Below are 6,234 nucleotides of genomic sequence, written 5' to 3'. Positions count from 1 at the left end.
GCTGACTTCACTTACATTTGGTATCAGGATAATACTAGTTTTATAAAATGAATTGGACAATGTTCCTTTACCTTCTTTTCTGTAAAAGATTATGTAAAATTTGGTTAATTCTTCTTTACATATTTGGTATAATTTTCAAGTGAAATCATATGTGATTGGAAATTTATGTTTTGGGAGATTTTAAATTATGAATTTAATTTATTTTATGGTTATAGAGCCCTTCAGGTTGTCCATTTAATTTTGTTTGAGTTTTGGTAGTTTGTGGTTTTTGAGGGATAGATCCATTTCTTCTAAGTTGTCAAATTTATGAGTGCTAAGTTGTCTCAAGCTATCTTTAAAGGCTGCAGGATCTCTAGTGATATCCTCTATTTCATTTCTGATAATGGCAATTTTTGTCTCTTCTCCTTTTATATTGTCAGTCTTGTTGGAGATATGTCTTCTCTCCCGGTTTTCAAGACTGCTATTTTAGGATGGTGCTTGGAAATGTTCACAGGATTAGCACAATATTCTTGTTTCCTCATTTTTCCCATAAATGTTTTGTATCCTTAGAGCACAAGCAGATAAATTGCATAGTATCTTGGAGCAAAGAATGGAAACAGGGGCTTAGCCTCTGCTAAGTGATGGAAGCATTCAAGGATGCTTGTAGTTAAGAATTTGACAGTATTTGTCCAGACTACATAGAAAGGTGGGTAACTCTAAAAACAAAAGAAAAAAAAAAAAAAGGAAAGAGAAAGAGAAAGAGTTAATGTGTCTGCCACATCAAATATCATTTTGAGTGTAGTTCACTGGAGTAACTCAGATAGGAATCAGATTGCTAGAGGTCCATGTGGACATAGGTTGCAAAGAAGTACAGGCAGCAGATTCCCACAAGTTGATCCAAAAGTTAGAAATGAGAGCAAGAAGAGAATAATAGAGTAGGGGAGCTACTTATAAGAATGTGAGTGAATTTTTTTTCAGTATAGTAAAATGTGTGCATATATTCAGAAAATTAAAGGGAATGACAAATTTCCAATGACAGATAATTAAGAGAACTGCATATATTTTTGCTTAAAAAGTGGTTTCAGACATCTGTTTATACACCGTTTACTTTAATTCAGCTGGTTTTAAATGCTAACATCAAATAAGTGAAATCAAAATCAAGGTTTTTATTTTATCAACCTTTTGAAAATTTTACATGTACAGCTTTGGCAAATGTAACTCCAAACATCCCAACAAGAACATCATGCTAATGCGGGGACCATTTCCAAGCACCGTCCTACAATAGCAGTCTGGAAAACTGGGAAACAAGATTCTGTAGTCCCAATGAGGATAATGTTGTTGTCAAAGAGAATAAAAGCAAATGATGTACAGGTGGCTTTAGGTCAGACAACCATGTGCTTGCATCTGGGAAGTATTCCAAAGGACAGGTCCTAAAAAGAAACATAGCGTTGGCAATGGACAGGGTAATCAGGCAAGCTCTGTGATTCTAGACCACTTACAATTTAAAGAAACTCAAGTGAGAAACTCCAACAAAGAAACTACTGCAATAATAAAGCCATGATTATTAGCATTTAAAAAGAGAACATTAAAATTAAACTCAATGTACTGTATCCGTTCTCTTTAAAAATGGGACACACTGTTTTTATTATACTCAGAGTAAAAAGTCATCCCCAGTATAATAAAAACAAAGTTATACTGGAAATCTGGAGGTCAGTTGAGGTGTGGTAAAGTCATCTTACTTCAATGTTTTTGATATGTTTAAAAAACATGGCTATTTGTTGCCTAAAAATGCACTCAGAGAATTTGGAGAAAGTAATCATATCTAGATTTCTTGGGATGCATTCTTTCTGTGTTAGTCAGCTCAGGCTGCCATAAGAAAATACCACTGACTAGGTGGCTTACACAACAGATATTTATTTCTCACAGTTCTGGAGGCTGGAAGTCCAAGAACAAGGTGCTGGCCAAATAGGTTCCTGGTGAGGGCTCTCTTCCTGGTTTGCAGACGGCCTCCTTCTCACTGTGTCCTCACATGGCAGAGAGAGAGAGAGAGAGAAAGAGATTTTTCTTAGAAGGTCACCAATCCTATCGTATTAAGGTCCCACACTTATGATTTTATTTAACCTTAATTACTTCCTAAAACCCCTATCTCCAAATAGAGTCATATTGGGTGTTAGATCATTGATATACAAATTTGGGGGCGGGGTACACAATTCAGTCTGCTGTATATTCTAATGGTTTATTTGAGTAAAAGTCTTTAGCGTGGCCTGGTATGCACGGGGCCTGGGGCCTGGGGCTTGGGCTATGTCTCTAATTTTCTATTCACTCTGTTTAAGCATCCTGACTTCTTGATGTTTCTCAAAATGCTAAATATATTTTTCTCTCTGCCTGCTCACACACTACTTTCTGTGCTTAGCTCATACCCTTCAATCAGATCTCTGCTCAAACATTGCGGCCTTATTTATTTTTTTAGGTACTTATTGTTTACTTTTATCACTGTACATTGTTTTGTTCACTGTTTATTGTACAGTAAGTACTAAATAAATGCTTGTTGAATGAATAAATAAATCTTGAATCAGATCCAGAAGAAAGGCGTTTGGGAAACAACTCTATTTTGCTTGCATGCCAAGGAAGACCTGAATGTCTAGCCTTCTTGGTTGTTCATATGTAAAAGTCTTACGGACTGAGAGCAGCCTCGTGAGAGAAAGTAAGCCATCTCTCTCTCTCTGGCCCCTCCAGTCCAGTACCCATTCATAAATATACATATCTAACTCTCCTTTGATATCCAATGTAATCAATAATTCATGAGAGTACAATTCTTCCTCATTCATATCTCCAGTTTGGGACATGCTTTCCCAAAAGTATTAAGGGATGTCATTATAGAGGAATCTTTCAAAGGGAGCATCAACAATTACAGTCTCATCTCAGGAAATACAAAGTTCATTTACCAAACAGCTAAAAAAAGAAACATTCAATGATCTTGGTTGGAAAAAGCAAAGTTGACTGTTGTTAGTTTAAGTAAGGAATAATTTTCTGGAAACCTGTTAGTGAAAGTGAATCCACTGATGACCCATCCTAACCCTTTTGGAATGTGTCAACTTTCTTGGTGACAGCAAGGAGCAGTAAGAACAATCAAGGTAGCAGGTTGACATATTTATAGAAGCCCCAGGCAATTACACAAATACTGCCCTAGAGGGATGGCTCCATCTTCACCTAGCTCTAGCATTCTTTCCTGTGCTGCAGTCGTCAGGTATAACACGAGATCATAGAAATAGTTGACACTACCCTATTTATGTTATCAGAATACAATAACTATTTTTTTATTTGTGGCCATGCCACATGGCATGCAGGATCTTAATTCCTTCACCAGGGATCGAAACCATGGCCCCTGCAGTGGAAGCGCAGAGTCTTAACAATTGCACCTCCAGGGCAGTCCTGCAATAACCATTGTTAATTATCAAACTCAGCATACTTTCTTTGATTTATAATCAGACGCTCATTCTCCTGTCACTTCTTGCTTATCCATTTCTCAAAAAAAAAACCAAAACCTTTCACAATTCTCTAGACTTCCCTTGGACGTGTATGGGCAACCCAACCCAAACATGCTGGTTATTTCAGTTGCATGTGGCATATCTTCTAACAATATATTTGGCACGGAGAGGCAGTTATAAAAATGCACACTTAGAGCATCCTTTCCTAATTTGGCCAAGTTTGAACCCCATTTGAACACAAATGAGCCACCTTGTTTATCTCACATCTGTCAGTCAACTATATAAACTCATTTCTTTTCTTACTAGCCAAAGTAATTTCAACACAGTATTTAAAATCACCCAAAAACTTATGTACATATGACCATCTTGTGTAATGTTGCTAACTTTCAAATAAGTGACATTAACTTTTTAACTTATAAGATGACATTTATGTTTCACTAAGAATTACCATCAATTTTTACATAATACAGTTTTTTTTACATAATACTCTCCTCTCTTTAATGACAGGGGGACTAAGCACAGAGAGATTAAGTACCTTGCCCAGGGTCTCAAAGCTGGTTGGGGGTAGAATCAGTATTTCCACCAGATCATACAACCCCAGAAATTCTCCTTTCATCACTATGCCTTTCTGCCTTTCAGTGAAGGCACTGATTGATTGAACAATTTGTCCAATACGTTTTCTTATGCACTTTATTTGATCTTATGAAGGACTTTACAGAATGCGTGGCAGACAGAAAAAACAGACTTGGGAATAACAGGAACCTAAAATATCCCAGAAGTTTATAAAATTAAGGAAAGGCATAGCCAGGAAGTCACAACTTTGGTGACTTCAATGTTAACCCCAATATATTGTAACTTTTTTTCATTCTCAAAAGTGTCCTAGTTTGAATGTTAAATTACATTATCAATCTTGTAATGAGACATCATGCTTTTGAACTATTCATTAACTGGGCAAGTTTTACAAGATGAAAGATCTATACATGGGTAAGGAGTGCAGGTAACAACAGTGAGATCATTCATAATATCTAACTGACCTGTTAAACCAAGTGTGAGCATAACTTAAGAATCTGCTCATTCTTTCTTCTGTTTTTCCCTTTGGGGAGAAATAGATGGGAGAAACCCTTGGAAATTGAAGTTGAAATTTTACCCAAGACTCCCTGCGGAGAAATTTAGACCCAGTACATCTCCTAGAGTATTAGTGATAAAATGTGTTAACAGAGAAAGGTTTAAATCCATTTCAAATGAAGTAGAAAATTTAATGCAGGGAATCACATGAAGCCTGAAAATGCCCCAGAAAATTGAATAAATAAGAAGAGATTTACAAATGGCCTTTGCAGTTGTCAAAAACCTGATCTAAAGAAATTGTTTTCTCACCTATATATATGCACATAAAATTATTTCCATAGATGAAGTGGTCCCCAATGTTAGACCAAGCCAAGGAAGTATTTTCTGTGATGCTCCCACACAAATACAAGGAGAGGTAACAGAAAGCCAACTGGCTGCAGCTTCCCTTTCTGAGCTTAGGTTCAGAATGAAAGAGCTGCTTCCTCAAATCTGTGCCAGGAAACTTCTGTTATTATTTTTAGTTTCACTATTGTTGTCGTCATTCCAAAAAGAGTGGTAATTTGAGTTCTGTAGATCTTTGATAATAAAATACCCATATGAATTGTCTGGGTTCACTGTGAAGAACTCTTTAGCCAGATGTGAGGTAAAACTAAAGCAAATTAGTTTGACAACAGAAAAATATGTATAATGGAAAAGATAATTATTTCTCTTTTTCTCTTTCTAGTATTCAATTATTTAGGATTGTTATCTTCGGTGTTAAATTTGTGGTTTCTCCACCAAGGCAAGAGATTGTTCTGCATATAAAATAGAAAAAAAAAAAAAGGCCAGAATAGTAGCTTTTTTAATGTTTTGAATATTCAGGTTTCACTTTACTAAATTAAATACGAGCCATTTTTCTGACAATTTATCTGAAATGCTGTGAGATTGCCTTGATACTGGAAGATAAAAATTACTGTATACCTAGATATATAATATGTATACTTACTGAAGTGTGAAATAATACGAGTATGTGAATTATGGCAACTTAGTACATGAAAGGTCTTTTTTAAGGATGTTATTCCATAATCTTGTGATTTTTTTGGGGGGATTGGGGGTGTATGAAAATATTATAACATAAATGTAGCGAACATCTCAAAACAATCTTGCCAGGAGACAAGGAGGGGAAGGGAGAGACAGAGACAGGGAGAAAGAAAAAGAGATAGAGACAGAGACAAACAGAGACAGAGAGAGGAAAAAAGGCAAACAAATTCAACATTGAAGTCAAGGATTTTGAAAAGTAAATAATATTAAAAGTGCAGGGAGAGAGGAAGGATGGAATTAATAAAGGACAAAATAGAGAACACATTGGAAACAAATGTAGTACTAATATGCACACCCAAATGTGATTCATTTCAAAAACAATAAAATCTAGCCTGATCAGTAAAAGATAAGGAAGGAAGTCTTAGACACAAAAGATTAGAGAGGAAATGGGAAAGAACCAAAGAGACAGAAGAAATTAAATGAATTAAATAATTCATCACTTTCTTCAAATCAATTTGAAAGCTGAATATAATAAATGAGGTTCTCGAAAATGCAAATTGCTAAAATGAACTCATGAACTGGCAGGAACATTAGCAAACCAATTGCATGAGTTAAACTAAACATGTTCAAGAAGAAAACAGCATCCTCACCATTGCATCTCTAATCTCCTGCAAAAGGCCAA

The 6,234-nt window shown here is 35.7% G+C and overlaps 1 long non-coding RNA gene across 1 annotated transcript in view; it reads right to left on the bottom strand.

Moving 5' to 3' along the window:
- Window positions 1-6,234, bottom strand: part of LOC309662807 — a 619,026-nt gene that overhangs the window by 266,157 nt on the left and 346,635 nt on the right. The window lies entirely within an intron of this gene.

Source organism: Balaenoptera physalus (assembly GCF_965194825.1).
Source record: "Balaenoptera physalus genome assembly, chromosome: 6".
Classification (NCBI taxonomy): domain Eukaryota; kingdom Metazoa; phylum Chordata; class Mammalia; order Artiodactyla; family Balaenopteridae; genus Balaenoptera; species Balaenoptera physalus.
This window is presented reverse-complemented; position numbering and strand designations above follow the sequence as displayed.